Source organism: Lepus europaeus, chromosome 1 (genome assembly GCF_033115175.1).
Source record: "Lepus europaeus isolate LE1 chromosome 1, mLepTim1.pri, whole genome shotgun sequence".
Classification (NCBI taxonomy): domain Eukaryota; kingdom Metazoa; phylum Chordata; class Mammalia; order Lagomorpha; family Leporidae; genus Lepus; species Lepus europaeus.
Window position 1 is genome coordinate 77,814,333 of NC_084827.1, and position 22,614 is coordinate 77,836,946.

The 22,614-nt window shown below is 39.3% G+C and overlaps 1 protein-coding gene and 1 pseudogene across 1 annotated transcript in view; both read left to right on the forward strand.

Annotated features, from left to right (window-relative positions):
- The window catches only part of LOC133769866 (heterogeneous nuclear ribonucleoprotein A3-like), a 57,507-nt pseudogene extending 48,341 nt beyond the window's left edge, over positions 1 to 9,166 (forward strand).
- Positions 1 to 22,614, forward strand: part of THSD7B (thrombospondin type 1 domain containing 7B) — an 864,031-nt gene that overhangs the window by 374,578 nt on the left and 466,839 nt on the right. The window lies entirely within an intron of this gene.

Genomic DNA, 22,614 nt, shown 5'->3' on the forward strand with positions numbered 1-22,614 from the left:
ACACCGGCATTGGCAGCCTGAGCATCTGATGTATCAGTTGGCTTACAGACGTGACCTCATGTAGATATCCACCAAGCTCAGGAATCTGCCTTTTCTTCCTCTGCCTTTTGTTACTTTAATCTTACCTCATTTAATCATGATGTAACTCCTATGATGTGTGAATGGAAATCATGCACATGTTAGTATGAGGAAACCAATATTTGGAGAGAGAAAATAAGTTACCCAGAGACAACAGTATGTAAGGAAAGGTTAGGATCCAGATCCCAGATCTGTCTACTTCTAAACCAGTGTTTTCAACAATACACATAGTAGCAGGACCTTGATCAGATAATTTGATATTGGTATATTTAGAAGTAGCTTAAAGTTTCTGCTGGTGGTGCTACCTTTGTGGATGCCAGAAACCTCTCTGATGCTGAAACATCTGTTCAGCCATTCATTATCAATTTAATTAATATTTATTGAGTATTTACTATGAATAAATTACTATTCTAGGCACTGGCAATTCAGAAATACTTAAGACAAATTATTCTCTGACCAAGTATATAATATAGTAGAAGAAGGACTTAAGCAATGTACAACCTTAAATTTGTTGAGCAGATATTTGCCTCCATTTTTTATGTCTCAGGAAGAAGTATCTATGTACAAATAACCTGTTAAGTGTGAGTTTAACTGCCTAGAAAGATTAGAAAATTATTCTTATAAGAGTGGGCCATTTAGAAGAAGATAAATGATCAGAAATCCCTGATGCCCTTAAATTGCTTGCAAAGAAACCATGCCTCACAGGCAGTAAGTGTCAACATAAGTATTAATGAATTAATTCAGAATTTGACCTCTTAAGTAAAGCAGACATCCAATAAAATAGTACTTATTTCATGATATAAGAACATGTTGTTTTTGTCTCAATTCAGGAGAAAAAGACTGTATCAATTTCAAATGTCTCTATTTTTCATCTTTTATTGCACAGAGCTTATGGCTTGAATTAAATGCCACCATTAATGTTCTGAAGTGTTGAGTACAATTTGGCAAATATATAAAGCGATGTTTGGATTTCTGAATGTTTACTTAAGCTTATTAATTATATTTGGAGATATCTTAGCACTTATTTATATTTTACAAACTTCTTATGTTAAAGACATGAAATTTTTCTTGAATTACCTGAGATTGGTTAGAAAGTAGCAGTTTTTGAGTTGTAATAACAACTTGAGTTATTGTAATAACAACTTAAGTTATTATAATAACAACTTGAATTATTTTAATAACTAGTTGATCAGTTTGGAAAAGAAAGAAATACTTTATTCTACTTTATAATTCATTAAATCAAAAAAGCACCACTATTAGTGCTAAGACAATACTGGTGAGTTATACTATATAAAAATATTATAGTAGAAATCTATGTATTCGTGGACCTTATACCATCCATGTATTTAATTTAGCTGAAAACTTTTTTTTTATTTTCACAAATTTCCAAATAATAGCTAGTTGGCTTCAATCAGTACTTTCAAGTTTATGCCTGGAGCCGGCACTGCGGTGTAGCGGGTAAGGCTGCCTCCTGCAGTGCCAGCATCCCACTTGTGCGCCAGTTTGAGTCCTGGCTGCTCCACTTCTGATCCAGCTCTGCTATGGCCTGGGAAGGCAGTGGAAGATGGCCCAAGTGCTTGATGCCCTAAGGCATTGGGGTATCCGGAGGAAGCTCCTGGCTCCTGGCTTCAGCACAGCTCTGGCTGTTGTGGCCAACTGGGGAGTGAACCAGCAGATGGAAGACCTCTCTCTGCCTCTCCATCTCTGTGTAACTCAGACTTTCAAATAAATTAATCTTAAAAAATTGTACCTTTTGAGCCGAACCTAAATAGCCCGAGACACCAGCGGGAAAGCGGAAAGAGGAGACTAGAGGGAATGAGGCTTGAAACTCCATGGGGAAAAGTTCACCAGGCTAACTAGAAGAGAGAGAGGGAAAAAAAAAGTGACCAATGCGGACACCAGTTTCTCTCTCTCCGCTCACCCCTCAAAGGCAAACAAGACAAAGAGCAGGCGCCATTTTGGACATACGTCATAAGCAGGGTGACCTCAGGTCTGCACCAGCCCTGAGCCTAGCAGAAAAACCTGACTCTGGGGGGGTGAAATAACAGGAGATTAGGATCTAACTTGACAACCCAGTGGGAGACTGCAGGAGAATTGGAGCCCACACTGAGGGCAGCAGAGATTCCCTGTGTGGTCCTTGGGAAAGAGTTTCTGATCTCTAGCTCCTGTGGGTATATCATTTGCCTGTCAACTACCTCCAATTACGTTCAGCTATATGTTCCCTTTTGAATCAAAAAAAAAAAAAAAAAAGAATGAAAGAGAGATTTACCACACCTAACCTAGGAGTGTCACCTTTGGCACACCCTCAACCCTGAGGAACCAAACAGAGCTTTCAGGCCACACTCATCTCAAGCCTCTAAGGCTCCACTTAAAGCAGACAGTCCACTTAATATAGAGCCATAGTGTAACAAGAAAAAACAACACAGTGAAGAAACCAAATATCTCCAACATGCCAAACAACAAACACAAAAACTGAGGTAACAAGAACAAGGAAGACACTATGACACCCCCAAATGAAAAAGACACCCCAATTCAAGATTATGAAGATGATGAGATAGAAGAAATGCAAGAAGCGGATCTCAAAAAATTGATAAGAACATTAAGAAGTTCTCAAAAACAAATTCTTGAACTACAGAAATCCTTAAAGGACAAGATAGAAAATCTCTCTCGTGAAAATGAAATAATAAGGAGGAATCAAAATGAAATGAAACAACTAGTGCAACAAGAAACTGTGATAGTGACAAGAAATCATAATGAAATGAAGAATTCAATAGATCAAATGACAAACACATTAGAGAGCCTTAAAAACAGAATGGGTGAAGCAGAAGAGAGAATATCGGAATTAGAAGACAGAGAACAGGAAAGGAAACAGGCAAACCAAAGAAAAGAAGAGGAAATTAGAAATCTAAAAAATATTGTCAGGAATCTACAGGATACTATTAAAAAACCCAACATTCGGGTTCTGGGAGTTCCTGAAGGCATGGAGAGGGAGAAAGGATTAGAAGGCATTTTCAGTGAGATACTAGCAGAAAATTTCCCAGGTTTGGAGGACAGAGGCATCTTAGTACAGGAAGCTTATAGAACCCCTAATAAACATGACCAAAAGAGATCCTCACTACGACATGTTGTAATCAAACTCACCACAGTGAAACATAAAGAAAAGATCCTAAAAGGTGCAAGAGAGAAACGTCAGATTACTCTTAGAGGATCTCCAATTAGACTCACAGCAGACTTCTCATCAGAAACCCTACATGCTAAAAGGGAATGGCGAGACATAGCCCAGGTACTAAGAGAGAAAAACTGCCAGCCCAGAATACTATATCCTGCAAAGCTCTCATTTGTGAATGAAGGTGAAATAAAGACTTTTCATAGCAAACAGAAACTGAAAGAATTTGTTGCCACTCGTCCTGCCCTGCAAAAGATGCTTAAAGATGTGTTACACACAGAAACACAGAAACACGGTCATCAATATGAAAGAAGGTAGAGGAAGGAAACCTCACAGCAAAAGATCACAGGAAGCTCAGTTTCTCTTTGACATAGAATTAAAATCTGATTCTCTGTTAAAACAATGTGTTAAAGTAATCTATTATGTTCTCTTGATGTCTGTTAAATTCTAATTGTTCAAAAACAGCTGAATTTTTATTAAGAGCTATGGGTTATTTAACTATGTGCTTATTTTCAAAGACTTGAATAATCACCTTGTAACAATGATCAAATTTGGTCTATGTTATGTCATGATTTTAAGGAATCTTATTTCAACCAGATATTTTGGATTTTGAGCCTTCTTGGCATTCTTGACAGGCATTGAAAAAATCAAAGTTTCAAACAATCTGGTCTCTAAAATTTCCAGTAAATCTTGGACTTTGGTTTTTCCAGTTTGGGCCCAACTGAAAAAAATCGAAGGACCTATGTCTCTCATCTTATAGAGATACCAACTAATCAGGCTATTTGGATTATATTAGAAGTACTGTCAAGATGTGACGTGCTACTAAATTTTAAGTTTCTATTATGGAAAATGCTATTAATACAAATATTTGAGAATTAAAAAGTCTAAAGATCTAGTGTTACTAGACATGATAGTTATCTTAATGAGAAAGCCCCAGAGGCCTAAAGGGTTAAATACTTGTAAAATCCTACAGGTGCTTTCAAAAATACTGTGAAGTAAGCAAGTGCCTCTTGTTGGTTGATGAGTTTATAATTTTAAACATGGCAACTTAAAGTCTTTTGTCATCGACAGTTATATATGATTTGCTGCTCATAAAACTAAAGCGTTGTTGGTTCTGTGTTTATCTGTCCTCCTATAGGTTCCTATGGACTTTTTCCAGCCACTTCTATTGTATTCAGTACTTTGGGATGGCTCTGTAAACAGATGAAGCCAATAATGTATTAATAGTACCAAGTGAGAGAAAGTATGGTTAACTGAGGTTACTAAAAACAAAAAGCCATTCAAATCAATTGGCAATCTACAAAAAGAGTTAAAGATTTTAAAAGCCATTATTAAAATTGCTATATTGGTCTATTATGTTATATGTGTGTACATATTGTATGTCCACATGGGAAAATTTCAGTAAGAGTTTTATTTTAATTGGCTTATAGATAAGATTGTCCATAAATTTAAGCTGCTAAAATTAATCAAAGATACATTTTAGTTCGTGTGATCTGAATCTCTGCATCATATGTTTTATACTTGTTGGTAGAAAGAAACTAAAAACATTTTAGATGGTTGTGCTTAAGTTTACTGGTTAAACAAACTACACCATATTAGATATTTAAGAGGTGTTTCCAAATACAGGAATCTTAAAATTTATGGAAGGCATTTGACCTTAAGGTAAATGTTTTCTTAAGTTGTTATCTAATGGTTGAAACTATTTGCTAAGTATTCATGTGATATTGCTATTGTCAGCAAGCGATCTAGGACTTGCTCCCTCATTTCTCTATTCTAAGCCCAACTTGTTCTTTCATTTCTCTATTCTCTTCAAGGTAGGAAACTAATTCTATTATAAAGGAATCTGTAGGACGCACAATTTAATCTTTAGACCTTATAAAAGAGATGGCTAACATTTTTCTGTAATAGCATAGCCAAAATAAGAGCTTAAATAATAATCTCATAGCTAGATTTACTTTGCCATCAGCGAAGTAAACAGTAAGTAGAAAAAACCTCCCTTTCAGACCAAAGGGAAAGAAAGTTTTAAAGTGAGAATATAATTTTCCTCATGGGCATTGTCTATCTTAGAAAAACTACTACAGAACATTCCTGTGACTATAGACTTGTAGTTCAGGCTACCAAAGCTTAGAGATAGGACTTGGGCACTCCCTTGACTTGCATCCTCTGGTCTGCTTGAACACAAACCAGGAGGAAAAGAAAGCTCGGCATCAGAAGCAATGGGTGGCAGGCCTATTAATGGCTGATCTGTACAGTGATCTGCCCTCAAGGAGACCCAACAAGCCAGTCCACTGCAGTGGCTTTCAATGTGGTAAGCCTGGGCTTCAGCAGAAGTCAGCTTGTGAAGAGCCCCGGCAGCTCTGCCAAGAGTTGGATCACTGGAAATGGACCTGCCCTGGAGTCGAAAGATGCCCAGGTCAGAGCTACAGATCTTATTGACTCTAAGCTGAAAAGCCCTTCACTCAGCCCAAATTCCAAAGTGACCACTGCAGCTGAGGGGATGGTCAAGTAGGGTCAGCAACATTGCAGGCAGAACTGTAAATTTCTTGTTAGAGATGCCCCCTGCCTTTACCTGGCCAGCTCTCCTCCCAGGCCAGCCAAGTAATGAAAGTCAACAGAGTGCCTTCCCCTAGGAGGTTCACACCTCCCTTAGGATATACCCCATGTGAAGAGATAGATAGGTCTGGGCCTCTTAACTTACAAGGCCTAAAGCCCACCAGATTATTATCAAACCCCTTCTGTCAGGTTCTATTTGCCTCTCAATCAGAAAACTTAATTGTAGCTTAGATAGCACCTTTCTTAGCTCCTCTAATAATGACTCTGTCCTTTGTTCTAGACCCTGTTTAGTGCACTTGGGCCTCATTCCTTTGTAATCATAACCTCTACTCTACCACCAATGGCTCTACTCCCAACCTGTGTGTACCGATGGTCCTCTTCCCCACTTAATGCTGTATAATTGTTCAAACCTGGTAAATGCCACTCTTAGGATCATTGGTTACTATCCTCACTCTGTCTTTTATGACCTTGTCTAAATATGATCAGAGTCGGTGAACTGGGAAGGCTTCCATAGCCTTGGAAACTCATGACGACAGCCTAGGATGGTTACTGGATCCATAAACTAGAGTGTCAATTTGTTGGGTCAACAACAGGAGTCACTGTGCACTTGCTTCTCATGTGGGATCTCTGTCCTTAATGTGCTGTGCATTGTGATTTAATGCTATAACTAGTACTCAAACAGTATGTTTCACTTTGTGTTTCTATGTGGGTACAAACTGTTGAAATCTTTACTTAATGTATACTAAATTGATCTTCTGTATATAAAGAGAATTGAAAATGAATCTTGATGCGAATGGAAGGGGAGAGGGAGCGGGAGAGGGGAGGGTTGCGGGTGGGAGGGGGAAGCCATTGTAATCCATAAGCTGTACATTGGAAATTTATATTCATTAAATAAAAGTTAAAAAAAATAAATAAATAAAACAAAGTGTACCTTATTTTTGCTTCCCCTTATAGTGATTTGGACTATGTAAATGAGCTATATAGTTACATACATGTTAACAATTTAGTCTAACATTTGAAATACTATCTTCATTGATTATAAAATTATTTGCTGTAAAAAAATTAAAATTATGCCTTCAGTGTTTATTCTTTTATTATCCCTCACATTCTTCAATATTATTTGCCTAAATTTCATTTGAAAATTTGATTTTTACATTTGTCTAGCTTCAATAGAAAATAAGCTTTTAAAAACTATCTCTTTTCTGTTTTGAAGTAAAGCTCTGATTCACAATGAAATAAACATATTCTGGGTACTGGTTTACATGTTCTCTGGTCTAAATACTTTTAATCTTCTATCTGTACAAAGTATGTGAAAGAGACTGCGAAAATGAGATGCAATCAACATTTTAGGGTCTTAACTTGTTTGTAACATTTTGATGAGAAAATCATATAGCACAATGCTGTCCCATTTCAGCATCACAGACTTTCAATTTAGTGTGGTTGATTTTTGTTACTTTCTTCAACATAGTCCAAAAGGACTCATTAGACCCCTACTGTGTTCTGCAGAATTCAATAGGAACAGATTGGTAGCCAAGGGATTAGACATGGGGAAAGACATCAGTACTGCTTTTTAAAGAGAAACATACTTTTTTTTTTAAGATTTATTTACTCATTTGATAGTCAGAGTTACACAGAGAAAGGAGAGGCAGAGAGAGAGAGAAAGAGGTCTTCCATCCAACAGTTCACTCCCCAATTGGCTGCAATGGCCAGAGCTGTGCCGATCTGAAGCCAGGAGACAGGAGCTTCTTTTGGGTCTCCCATGAGGGTGCAGGAGCCCAAGGACTTGGGCCATCTTCTACTGCTTTCTCAGGCCATAGCAGAGAGCTGGATCAGAAGTGGAGCAGCCGGGTCTCAAACCGGCACCCATATGGGATGCCGGTGCTTCAGGCCAGGGCATTAACCCACTGTGGCACAGTGCCGGCCCCAAAACATACTGTTGGTTATCCTGCAAGTATTGCATGAACCAAGCTCACTTGCTTGCTTTAATATCTTCAGTTCTTATATATTTCTTCCTCAAGTATTGTTAGATGTTTGTGTGGAATGAAAGTCTTCATAGTACAGATGGGGACACTGAGGCACAGGGAAGTATAAGCAAATGTGACAGAGGCAGGATTGAAGTCGTGCAGTCTGATTCCAGGATCCATTACACTGTAGTACCGCTCCGTTAACATTGGGAATATAGACATTGAACCTGAAAGGCGTTAGAGACATTGAGTTGGAAGAGGCAAATATGGTCTCAAAATGGAGGTAAAACTGCTGCCCAGTCATCCCCAGCCTGGCTGTTGCCATCACCACCATCACTGAGAGGCAGAGGGCCATGGTCCAAAGGAACCGGAGCAGTTGAGGACACTGTTTATTGGTGATCTGAGCTTTGAAACTACAGGTGATAGTTTGAGAGAACATTGTGAGGAATGGGGCACACTTACAGACTGTGTGGTAATGAGGCAACCCACCCCCACCCCGACTGAAGTGAAGGTCCCAGGGACTTGGGTTTTGTAACTTGTGTTGAAGAGGTGAATTCAGCAATGTGTGCTCCATGACACAAAGTCAGTGGATATGTTTTGGAACCACAGAGAGCTGTTTCTGGAGCAGATTTGGTAAAGCCGGTGCCCCTCTGACAGTGAAGGTCACTGTTTGTGGTGGTGTTAAAGAAGAGAAGGAAGAATATAATTTGAGAAACTATGCTAAGAAGAATGGCAAGACTGAAACCCTAGAAGTTCAGGAAGACAGGGTGGAGGAAATTGAGAAGATTTGCTTTTGTAACTTGTGATGATCGTGATACAGTTGATAAAATTTGCTCAGAAACACCAAATAGTAATGGACATAGTTGTGAAGTGAAAAAGGCCCTTTCTAAACGAGATAACAGTCTGCTGCTGGACCACAAAGAAGCCGGGGAAGTGGATCTGGCAACTTTGTGGGTCAGGGAGGAGCCTTTGGAGGTCTCGGAGGTAATTTTGGCTGTGTTGAGATCTTTGGTGGAAGAAGAGACTGTTATGGTGGAGCTGGTGGCAGCAGGGGAAGTTATGGAGGAGGCAATCATAGATATATTCATTTTCGAGGTGATGTTGGCAATCATGGTTGTGGTCCTGGTGACGGTAACAGAGGAGGCTTTGGTGGTAGTCCACCAGGATGGGGAACATCAGGTCTAGGTTTGCTGGAGGAGAGGATATGATTGTGACAATGAGGGAGGAAATAGTGGAGGTAACTATGGTGGTGGTAGGGACTACAGTGAATCTGGAAATTATAGTGAACAACAGCAGTCAAATTATGGACTCCTGGAAGGGGGCAGTTTTGGTGGAAGAAGCTTGGGAAGTCCTTTATGCTGGTGGTTATGGATATGGTGGTGGAAGTGGTGCATATTGTAGCTGAAGGTGCTAAAAACAGCAAAATAATGGATGACAGTTCTTAGCAGGAGATAAAATGAGGAGTTTGTCAGGAAACTTGTAGGTTGCTTTGACACAGTCATCCCAAAGACATTAGAGTAACTACAAAAATCTGCCACAGAAGGAATGATGATCCTTACTCAGAAAAGTAACTGCATCTTAATCAGGAAACTCTTCTTATTCAGGACTGTCATAGGCACAGTTTGCAAACAGTGCAGCTACTGATGAATGCAGTGTAGCGTCAGCTAAATATACATTCCTGAGGTCTTTTATCTGCTTTCGCTTTGTATTTTTCTTCTCATTACATTACGCAAACTGCCCTGTGGTAGTGGTACCAGACATTAAAATATAATCATTTTTAACTTAAAAAACACTTTGGGGCTAGAAATCTATAGGAGTAGGTGAACATAGATGGTCCCCTTATATTATAGTTTGCACAATTTTTCAACTTCATGATGATGTGAGAGTGATATACATACTGTAGAAATCACACTTTGTATTTTGATTTTTTTTTTTTTTTTTTGACAGGCAGAGTGGATAGTGAGAGGGACAGAGACAGAGAGAAAGGTCTTCCTTTGCCATTGGTTCACCCTCCAATGGCCGCCGCGGCCGGCGCACCGGGCTGATCCGAAGGCAGGAGCCAGGTGCTTCTCCTGGTCTCCCATGGGGTGCAGGGCCCAAGCACTTGGGCCATCCTCCACTGCACTCCCGGGCCATAGCAGAGTGCTGGCCTGGAAGAGGGGCAACCGGGACAGAATCCGGCGCCCCAACCGGGACTAGAACCTGGTGTGGTGTGCCGGTGCCGCAGGCGGAGGATTAGCCTGTTAAGCCATGGCGCCGGCCTGCACTTTGTACTTTGAATGTTGGTCTTTTCCTGGGCTGGTGCTATGCGGTATGGAACTCTCTCATGATGCTGAGCAGCAGCAGTGAAGTACTCAGACACATTTTGGAGAGTGAGCAAAGATTATGGAATCTTTTTTTTTTTTTTTTTTTTTTTTTTTGCCAAGGACCATTTGGATATTAAAACATCATTTACATGCCATACAAAATTATCAGTTGAAAAATTAGCTTCTACAGATTTATTGTGTTTTGAGTCCCGCCTATGGTTTTCTTGGTGGGGCCAGACCAAATGGTTTTGCAAAAGTTACGTGGTGCATCGCCAGATGTTCCTCTTCCCACACCCGTGACCCAGCGAGTATGCTCTGTTGTTAAACTGTCATGTCTGGTAGGGACAGTAAATACGTTTTAGATTTTATTACATTTTTGAATTGCAAGGATTTCATTGGGAAGTGGCCCCATCATAATTTAAGGAGCATCTATACTATGAAAACATGTTAGTTTATAGCTTAAGCAGTCTCTACATAATTTCCTTTACTTGTCATTTTTCCTTCATCCAGAATTCATTGAGACCTATTGTGTGCCAAATGTACCAGATGTTTGGTCCAGTGTTGTAAAGGACAAGCCTCATTGTCATACATTGGACATTAGAGTATATTATACTTTATGAATGGTGTTTGAGCCAGATAGTAATTTTCATTGATCATGCATGTCAGGTTGCTATTATTCTGCCCTTTCAGTTAACATCAGTAAATATTTGCCACTGAAAACATTGGTATCCTATTTGAAAAACTAGTGTTAGTGTTACATATTCACTAGAGTCACACATTTAAGAATTTACTCCATTTGAAATACAAAAGTTCTAGGGTCTGCTGTGTAAGCTTCAACTCACTTTTCCTTTCCTTTCCAACACTCCCAGCAGAAAAATAAGTGTTTTCTGTTGCTTCCTAAAATTTCAGTTTTTGTAAAAGAAAACTGCATATTACACTGAAGCATAATACATAGAGGAAAAGTTAAGAAATTGGATCTTCGCAAAATTAAAACTTTTGTTATGTAGAAGATATTGTTAAGAAAATGGAAAGTCAGGCTGCTAGAATGCATGTCTGACAATGAATTTCCATGAAGAGTATATAAGAACTCTTAAATATTAATAAGAAAGTGAACATCCCAACTGAAAACTAAGTGAAGGTTTTGAAATGACCCTTCACCCCCACAGAAAACATTTAGATGGCAAATAAGTGCATGAAAAGAGACATCACATCATTAATCATTAGGAAAATGCAAATTAACATTGCAGTGTAATATCACTACACACCTGTAAAAAATGATGAAAAATAAATAACAAAAAAAGCTGGCCATACCAAGTGCTTGTAAAAGTGCACAACAATTAGAACCCTGGTGCATTGCTCATGGGAAGGTAAAATCGTACAAGGCACATAGGGGAGACAATGGGGAAACAGCTTGACGGTTTCCTTCTTCATTTACCATATGACTCAACAATCCCACCCTTAATTATTTACCCGAGATAAATGAATGTTTATATTTACACAAAATCCTGTTTAGCAGCTTTACTCATAATCATCAAAACCTGGATGCAACCCAAATGTCCTTCAGCAAGGGAATGGACAAACAAAATGTGCTACATCTGTGCAAGGCAGGACTACTCAGTGACAAAAAAAGAATGAATTTTTGATAGGTGCAGCAATATGAATGTGCCTCCCAGTGCACATTGCTGGGTGAAAAAAAGTAAGGCATAAAAAGATAAAGACTGTGAAATTTTATTTATATGACATTCTGAGTATAAAGCAGTTCTGTAGGGACAGAAAACAGATCAATGATCACCAAGGGTTAGGACTTGGGGGAGGAGCTGAATACAAAGGACAAGTACAGAGGCAGTGATAGAATAGTGCTGTGTCACAGTTTCTGTGGTGTTTACAAGATGATGCCTTGGCCAAAACTTAGAACTGTACAACACGAAGGGAGTTTTATTGTATGTTCGCTTAAAAACTATAGGAGATGGTAAATAATGGGGAAAACAAATAGGTAACTTTTTCTTACAAGAACCTTACTGGGGTTCATACCCCTTGACTTTGTTTTTGTATTTATAGAAAATTTTTCTTGGGAAAGTGATCAACAGTATGGTCAGAAATAGTATTGTCATGCTGTTTATTGCCGAGAAATTGAAAACATCTTAATTGTGCAATTATAGTGAGGTAATTAAATCAATTAAGATGTATTTACCATGTACAAGCATAAAAAATACATTTCTGAAGGTTAATCACAGAGAGAAATGATTGTTCCTTACTGATATGTTGTCAGTTTATTCTAATGACTTAGCTGTCTAACTTAAAAGTATTTTTTCAGTTATTTAAGAAAAAATTAAAGGAACTTGAAGTATTTTCTAAAGGTGTACCTCATATTCAAGTTTGTCCAAACCCTATTCTGCGTTGTTAACTGACTGGCTACCTAGATGAAATGAGTGATATTATTTCTGACTTATAATAATTTCAGTCTCATTTATACTTTTCTATCTAAGATAAAATTGAATTGGAGAAAGGAGATAATGTCTTTGGCCTAAATCATTTTTCTATTTGGAATGTCCTTTATCCCCATCTTCACCAAGAATAAAAAAGCCATATATAAATGGTATTTTGGAATTTCCTAATAATTATTTTACATTAGCTTCTGATCCATCACCAGACCCAATAATATAATCAGGGATGATCCTATGCCCATCCAATTCTGTGCAGGCATCTGGAGCCAAAAGGAGCTTAGCATCTTCCAAGGTCATACATTTGGTGGATGTCAAAGATTGCAAATCCAGATGTGACAGCTTCTCATCAAATGTGCTTTAGATAATTATGCACTGTTTATTTGTTCGATAATTTCCCTTTAGAAGAAGCACTTTCTACATTATAACAATTACTAATTTTCTCCATGATTACTGTTCTTGATTCATTTTTTAAAATCATGCAGGATCTCTGTATAAAACCCTCATGAGAAACAAGGTTACTGCATTAAGCATTTTCATCAGATGGCATTTATTTGCAAAGATTTTTTTTTTATTTAGTTGAAAGGCTAATTTACAGAGAGAGAGGGAGACACACATACACACGAGGAGGGAAGTAGTGGGAGGGATCTTTCATCCAGCTGTTCACTCTTGAAATGGCTGCAGCAGTTGTGATTGGGCCAGGCAGAAGCCAGGAGCATGGAACTCCATCCTGATTTCCCACATGGGTGACGGGGCTCCAAGTGCTTAGGTTATCATCTGATGCTCTCCCAAGTGCCTTAGCAGAGGTTAGAAGCAGAGCAGCTGGGACTAGAACCAGTGCTCTGATGTGGGATGCTGGTATTGCAGGTGGCAGCTTAACCTGCTGTGTTACAACCCCGGCCCCATCAGATCGTATTTTGAGATATAATCAACAAGCTTTTCTGTGCCTTATTGTACTAGACCCCTGCTTTTCCTCTTTATTGCAGAGGTACCCACTGTGCCCAGAAAGTTAGGGTTAGCAAACTGCAAACACAACAGAAAATTCAGTGCCAAAACATGGAATCATGAAGTTTGTTTCAGAGAAAATCTGGCTCTTTTTGCAAAAGCTAGGCTTATGTGTGGAAAGTGTTTTGTAGATTCCAAGTAGCTCCCTTCAAACATCAAAACAGAAAGCCAAAGTACTTGGAATGTGCTGTGTGTGCACAAACCAGCATCTGCATTGGCCGATTTCCTAGATCAGAAGGAGGAACCTGGGGAAGATGAGCAGAAGACAACAGATACCTGAGTCTGTGGCCTCCCTCTCATTCTGCAGATGGAATATTGTGCAGAGGAAGCGAAAAGCTTGGGAATTTCAGACAGATAAACAGGAAGGTGGAGCAGAGGAAATGACCCTATGCATTTTGATCTAGAGTGGAGTTGAGCTAACTCCTCCCCACCCACGTAGCCACATCCCCAGGCTTACGGATGACACAGCGTTGGTCTCCAAACCCTCACATGCCCCAGTGTCGGATGCACAGATTTTGATTTCCTGGGAAACTGGAACTTTGTTAGAGTCAGGTTTAGGTGAATATAAAATATGTGGACCAGGAAATGAGAACTCGTGACAGGGATCCTAGAAATTCGCTGTAGATGCACATGCATTCCAGAGGCTGTGCCTAATGAAAATGACTCAATCTGGGAACTAACAAAATTCACAGAAGAGTATGAAACATTGATACATACATGTCTCTTGGATACTTGGCTGCCACCAGGAGCAAAAAAGGAGGGAGGGGAGAAACATTAGAAATCTGAGACTGAGCCGGCGCCGCGGCTCACTAGGCTAATCCTCCGCCTTGCGGCGCCGGCACACCGGGTTCCAGTACCGGTCAGGGCACCGGATTCTGTCTCGGTTGCCTCTCTTCCAGGCCAGCTCTCTGCTGTGGCCAGGGAGTGCAGTGGAGGATGGCCCAAGTGCTTGGGCCTTGCACCCCACGGGAGATCAGGAGAAGCACCTGGCTCCTGCCATCGGATCAGCGCGGTGCGCCGGCTGCAGCACGGCAACCGCGGCGGCCATTGGAGGGTGAACCAACGGCAAAAAGGAAGACCTTTCTCTCTGTCTCTCTCTCTCACTGTCCACTCTGCCTGTCAATAAATTAAAAAAAAAGAAAAAGAAATCTGAGACTGAATTGACTGTAAAAAGATTTATCACATGTGACAAAGGCACTTCAAATGGATACCTTCTTAACCTCACTCTCACTTGCTCCTATTTAGGCTTGTGGGTAAGTTGATATCATTTTCAGGAAAAAAAAAATGTTACTTTCCCCACAAGTAAGTCATATGAGTACTTGTGGAAACATTTTACACAGTGCTGTGATGCGGTGGATAAGCCTCTACCTGTGATGCTAGCATCCCATTTCTGAGTGCTGGTTCAAGTCCTAGCTGCTCTGCGTCTGATCCAGCTTCCTGCTGATGTGCCTGGGAAAGTACTGGAAGATGGCTCAAATATGTGGGCCCCTTCAATCCATGTGGCAGCCCAAATGGAGTTCCAGGCTCCTGGTTTCAGTCTGGACCAGATCCAGCAGTTGTGGACATTTGAGGAATGAACCAGTAGATTGAAGATCTCTTCTTTTCTCTATATATGCCACCCCCACCCCATTATTCTTCCTTTAAAATAAATATAATATATCTTTTAAAAAGGTCCCCTCTTGTACATATGCCTGGACCCAAGGAAATAAGACATTTCAAGGAAATAAGACATTCATTTTATGAACTTTTCTGCGCATTTTTTGAGCACCTGTTTGCCTGTAAATCAGTCTGCTTCTGCTCTTTCACATTTGTCGCATTTAGAAGTCCTTAGTACAATATTCACATATACAGGTTTCATAAGCTTAGAGCTGACTGGCTTTCTACAGGTTGAGCCTATGTACATAAGTAAATAAATTACCTAGAGAGAGAATAGAAGACAAGCGCAACAATAAGGCATTGTGGTGAAGAACAGGCTCTAGGACTAGGTTCCCCAGGTCCAAGTAAAGCTCTGCTCTTACTTATGTTTGCTTGTGCAGACGTTGCTTTACTCATCCAGGACTCAATGTCTTTACCTACAAAGGGATTATAGTAAGAGTCTCAGAGGATCATTGTGAAGTTTAATTTAATTGACTCACTGGGAGCAGTAATTAACTCTATTAAATACTATGTATGTATTTGCTGTTATTAGTGTTCTGAGGGTTAAATGAGTTTCTTATGTTACAAATACTACCAGATTGTGCTAGGTACATATAGGATCAGCACAGGGTGTAGCTGCTCCATTGAACAGCATCTGTAACAAAGAGCTTACCTGCCCAGCAGATACAATTGCAGCTAGCTCCTGGCCTTAGTAAAATCTGTTCTCTTAGAAATATCGTTTTCCTTTTTTCAGCTGTTGTTATTTTTTTTTATTTTTTTTTATTTTTGACAGGCAGAGTGGACAGTGAGAGAGAGAGAGAGAGACAGAGAGAAAGGTCTTCCTTTGCCGTTGGTTCACCCTCTAATGGCCGCCACGGTAGCGCGCTGCGGCCGGCGCACCGCGCTGTTCTGATGGCAGGAGCCAGGTGCTTCTCCTGGTCTCCCATGGGGTGCAGGGCCCAAACACTTGGGCCATCCTCCACTGCACTCCCTGGCCACAGCAGAGAGCTGGCCTGGAAGAGGGGCAACCGGGACAGGATCGGTGCCCCGACCGGGACTAGAACCCGGTGTGCCGGCGCCGCAAGGCGGAGGATTAGCCTGTTGAGCCATGGCGCCGGCCAACTGTTGTTATTTTTTTTAAAAGATTTATTTATTTATTTGAAAGTCAGAGTTACACAGAGAGAGAAGAGGCTGAGAGAGAAAGAGAGAGAGGTCTTCCATCTGCTGATTCACTCCCCAGTTGGCTGCAATGGCTGGAGCTGCGCCAATCCAAAGCCAGGAGCCAGGTGCTTCTTCCAGGTGTCCCACGCGGGTGCAGGGGTCCAAGGACCTGGGCCATATTCTACTGCTTTCCCAGGCAATAGCAGAGAGTTGGATGGGAAGTGGAGCAGCCAGGTCTCGAACTGGCGCCCATATGGGATGCCAGCAGTTCAGGCCTGGGTGTTAACTCGTTGTGCCACAGCACTGGCCCCTCAGCTGTTATTATTTCTTACAGGAAGTATTTTCTGTTTAGAGTTTCTCTTGGACTTTCTTCCCCTGCTCATTCTAGCTTTTGTCCTTATGTTCTCTTTCTTTTCTTAGAGATTAGTATTTGGTTGTGTTTCATTTTATGAGCAAACATGTATCAGTATTATATTTTTGCCTGTACCCATGTCATTATCTCCTCATCTATTGTACTATTTTCCTGATTTTTCCTACTTTACTTTTCTTATTTGTCTTTGAATTCTGTCTGTTCCTTCTGTCTCTTCACTCTGCTTCATCTGCTTATATTTTTATTTTTGAAAATCATTGCTAGAAGTCCTAAACAGCACTCTGGCCTTAGAATCAACCCATAAGGACATTCAGATCTGGCTGAAGAGCCCATGAGAGTATTTTAGGCATGGGAAGCCAAGACACTCTGGTAAAAAAAAAACAAAAAAACAAAAAAACAAAAAAACACAACAACAACAACACCTAAATGAAAGATCTCTGTGAGTGAGATCCCAGCGGAAAGAATGGGCCATCAAAGGAGGTACCTTTCTCTGAAGGGAGGAGAGAACTTCCACTTTGACTATGACCTTGTCTAAATAAGATTGGAGTTGGTGAACTCAAGAGGCTTCCATAGCCTTGGAAGCTCATGACAAGAGCCTAGGGTGATTACAGATGCCATAAACAAGAGTGTCAATTGTTAAGTCAACAACAGGAGTCACTGTGCACTTACTCCCCATGTAGGATCTCTGTCCTTAATGTGTTGTACAATGTGAATAAATGCTATAACTAGTACTCAAACAGTACTTTACACTTTGTGTTTCAGTGTGGGCGCAAACTGTTGAAATCTTTACTTAATATATACTAAATTGATCTTCTGTATATAAAGATAATTGAAAATGAATCTTGATGCGAATGGAATGGGAGAGGGAATGGGAGATGGGAGGGTTGCTGGTGAGAGGGAAGTTATAGGGGGGAAAAAGTCACTGTAATCCAAAAGCTGTACTTTGGAAATTTATACTTATGAAATAAAAGTTAAAAAAATCATTGCTAGATTCCACCCGATTTCTTTTTTTTAATTTTTTTAAAATTTTTTTAACGTCCCCTTTAATATCTTCATGTAAAAATTTCACAGTGCAAGAAAGTGATCACTTTTAAGTATGAAGACATCAAAAGCCAGCCAGTACTTAAGTATAGCACAGAATATTCTTTCTATCACTTTGTTAAAAATGTTGGCACATTACTCAGGTTCTAAAAATTAGTGAGTGTCCACTTTCTGTCCTTTGAAACATTTTATATCCACACTGCATCATATTAATCCTGGTGCTCAAAACAGCTAAGAATCTTGAAAAACCTCTCAGGTAGCTCAGATGGCTTGATACCAACTGGTAAAAGGTATACCAGAATACTTTGCATGTAATTGTCTGTCCGTTACCACAATAACCAAGTATAAAGCTTTTATACTTAAAAATTGTTAACCTTGTGTGATCAAAAGAAAGTGTTTCAACTCAATGTCATTTTCCAGATAAATACAGTTCTCCCATTTAAGTGGCGTGCTGTTCTTTAAATGTTTAGATTTTTACTTTAAAATTTATTTTCAAGGTATCTATCGCCTTAAAAAAAGATAAGGTACAACTAACAACACAGTCTCCTACTTTCGGCTCTCGCTCTAATCCTATGCAACTTTGGGGCAGGCTCCGTGTGAAAATGAGGGTGGTGCACCTGCCAGCTGCCTTGAAGACCAACAGAGCGACTATGATATATCAAAGTATTTGTAAACTAAAATTACCACATGGATGCAAAGGATTGTCATAAATCTAGGTTGACTTTCCCCTGGTTAAAGAAAAAAAAATTGGATTTTAGAAAATAGGCATTCTTTGTCAATACTTAATGCATTTATAATTCTGACTCTGGTTACCTCTTTTCTTACAATCACTCTGTTCTGTCTCTAATCATGCTTCTAGTTGCACCAGGCCTAGACTCAGTTTCTCTCTCCTGGAGTCCAGAAATCTGACTTTGAAATAGGCAGAAACCACCATAAAGATCGCTGTTACTCTGGCAACTACAATGTCATCACTATTCACTCTACAGAAGTAGTATCATAACCAAACTAGCATCTAACTCACCTAGGACGTGTTTTAAAAACAGATCTCTGGGCTCCTGCCCACTAATTTCTGATCCAACAAGTCTGCAGCAGGAAAAACTTCTTAAAAGCTACCCAGGCAATCACCAACAGTCAACTGATTAGGTCAGTTTCCAGGATTCACTGCTCTGTCTTCAATTTCTTCTCTATAATTTTAGCAAGTGCCAGTTCATGTTTAATATAAAATTTTTCCCTTGCATTGATCACCAGCACATTGAAAAAGATTCCCCATGATCTTGGCTTAAATCCACAGGGAACTAGTCATCACAATCTTTTACAAAAAAAAAATTAAGATTATAAATTAATTTCAGAGCTAAGCAATGCATGTAGGCAGTGAAAGGTAGCTGGTCCTAGGTTTATATGGTATGTTTTTAGTTGGTCACCATCTTATTTCAGTTGTCACTACTCAATAAAGGATAGCAGGAATACCTCCAAATCACAGAAAGATATAACTATACAACTATACTCAGCATTTATAAAATGCTTCTAGCAAACATAAATTAAAATTATTTAAAAAAAAAAAACGCACATAGCTTCCTATAGAAACCCAGACATGCACACTTCTGAAGTCTACGGAAAGAAAAAACTGACCAAAACTACAGGTGTTTAAAATTATATCCCATTGACTGCGAAAGTGTAAGGCAGGTACAGATTCATCCTTTGGGAGGTTTACCAGGCACAAGTGGAACTCAGCTTCCATTTGTCCTACCCAAAGAGTTAACTGCAAGAACAACATGTGAAGTATTTGGTATAATGTAGTTCTGAATGCCATCCCTTCCAAATTTAACACAAAAACCAGTTTGTCCCCAGCGCATCTAGGCACTGCGGAATGTTGTCATGTCCTTTGGCTCTCTCTCGGCTGGGGACACACCAGTCGTCGGCTTCAAGGTTGGTGTTGTAATGCTTCCGGGCAGCCTTGTTATACACAGGCAATCTTTCTATGGATTCTGTGGACAGAGCCTTAATGTAGATCACTGCATCTGTCCCATAACTCTCTAAGGAATACAGCTTTAGGTCTCTCTGGAAGTACTGGGCATAAAGACGGGATATGGGCAATCCATAACCAAAACCAGCTAGATTCCACTCGATTTCTTTGTGCAATTTCCAGACAATTGTGGTACCCAGTCCTTTGAGCTTACTTCCTGTAATGTTGAATTTACGGATAAAGTATTAATAATTGTGTGAAATCCCTTCTTCATGGCTTAGAATTCAAAGAATGTAAATAGAAAGACATATATAAGATTCAAACTGGAAAGCATTACAACCTGCTGGATGAAAATACAGCTTATAACATCTTCAAACCCGTTTTCCAGTCTCAGCTCAGATAATACCTGTCTGTGTAAGTAAAAATATTGAACAAATTTTTAAAACTCTCTAGTGTCTCTGGCAAAGTAATAGTGCCAAACTAATGATATTCACAAGAATATTCAATAAAAATACATTTAATATGGTTGGCTAGAGTCTGGTTCACTCTATGTTTCCCAAATGATCGCATGGCATTGTTATTTTATTGCAGTTTTGATGTTGTTATTAATATTATAATGCTTAACATCAAATTTATTTTCTTTTCTATATGTATAAATTATATAAGCTTTCTATTGTAAAATTAGCAAGTAGAAATATTAATTATGTTGCTGGCTTTATTAAGATGTTGCAAATAGCTTCTGTTTTGTCCTAAGCTTTTGTTTTGTTTTATTAGTCTGTAATATAAACATTTCCTTGCTTATTAGTCCACAAGTGGCCAGGGGCAACTTTCTTTTGAGCAGATAATATTTAGATTTAAAAAATGGGATTAAATGCATGTGAATTCCACTAAATTTGCTGTGTACTGTCAGTTGATATCTTATTCAGCTGTTGGCAAGCATTTAATCAAAATGTATTGACATTCTTTTCTGAGGTTTAAATAGGACATAAAATTTTATGACATGTATAGTATTTTTGATGACTGTTTTATTATTTTCTACAGATAGCATAATAGTATACCAGAGCAACTAACAATAAAGTTCCCAGTGTGAATTATTTTTGGAAGAGTAAGGCAGTTTGAAGTTTGTGTAATTAAAAATTGTTGGTCCACCTTTCTAATCATACTATAGATTTATGGGTATGTGGATTCTGATTTTTTTTATTTTTTATGTCCATATCTGTACTTTTTCTTTTTGTTTTCCCTTTTGGACACTAGTGTTATAGAGTCAGAATCCAACAGATATCCACTATGTTGGTTGTGCATTGTTGATAGAATAGTTGGTGGCTTATAATATCAAATTCTAGCTCCTTAAATTTCACAAAGCAAAGACTATAACAGAACACAACAAATAGTTTGATATAAAAAGCATAAAACCCAAACTCTGATAATCCTATCAGGGTTATATTTGTGTGGTTTCTTAGCCAGTAGTCATAGAGAGTTGGCTGTGATCTATTTATAGCTTAGGTAGCATATATATTTGAACCAAAAAGGAACGATGTTTAAGAATCATATGTAGGCGGGCACCAGAGCTCACTAGGCTAATAATTCTGCCTGTGGCGACGGCACCCCGGGTTCTAGTCCCTGTTGGAGCACCAGATTCTGTCCTGGTTGCTCCTCTTCCACTCCAGCTCTCTGCTGTGGCCCAGGAAGGCAGTGGAGGATGGCCTAAGTGCTTGGGCCCTGCACTCGCATGGGAGACCAGGAGGAAGCACCTGGCTCCTGGCTTCGGATTGGCGCAGTGCTGGCCACGGCGGCCATTTGGGGAGTGAACCAACAGAAGGAAGACCTTTCTCTCTGTCTCTCTCTCTCTCTCTCTCACTGTCTAACTCTGCCTGTCAAAAAAAAAAAAATCATATGTATATTCATACATTCAAGGATCTCTTGTTTAAATGCTTTTTAGTTTTGGTCGCTAATGTGCAGGCATTTGAACATTAATGTGCGTTGTTTACAGGGCCTAGTAATCTGGCTAATGTGCCACAGTCCCCAGATCCACATGCAAACAAAATCAAGTGATGAATATGACTCGAGAATTCTATGTTAGTATAAGCCCCAAAGCATTGAAAACAGCTACTTTAATAAGTACATATACCTATGTGATCATAGCAGCACTGTTCACAATATTGAAAACCTGAAAACATACCACATGTCCATCAGCAGACGAATGAACAAGCAAATTTTGGGAATATACACATATAATGGAAAGTTATCTAATAAAATGGGATGAAGTACTAAAACATGCGAAAATGTGGATGAGTTTCCAAAACATTATGCAACGGAAAGAAACCAGACACAAAAACTCAGAGTATGTGCTTCAGGTTATATGAAATATTCAGAATGGATAGATCCATAGATGTAGACTGTAAATGAGTAGTTTCCATGTATTGATGGGAAGAGATAAAAGGATATAGGCTTCATTGTGAGTGTGCTAAATGCTGTTTAACTGTTGAGATGGGTTAATGTTTTGTGAATTTTATCAACAGAACTTTTTAACAAAACACTAAGCAATGAGGTCAACGCAGCACCATATCGCGTATTCCATGAGTCACTACTACTTTAAATAAGTCTACTCCATGGGGAAAGAACAAGGTTTGTCATTATTGATCCCAGGGAGGCTGGTGAGGTCTGAGAGTAATTTCATAAAGTCTTCTTGAGAGATGAATTCAATTTCCCTCTTAAATATATTCTGTTTTATGATCACATTAGATTATCAGAGCTTGTGAAAATCGCTTTTAATGGCTGAGCCTCTGTCCTGTGTGCTGCTTTATTTTCCAGGCTTGCTGGAGATTTCGGTTGGTTTCATTGATCTTTTCCAGAAAATGAAACAGGAAAGCATAACTGTTCCTCCTTTGAGATAGGTTTTCCCTTACAATGGGAAGACAATTATACCGATGT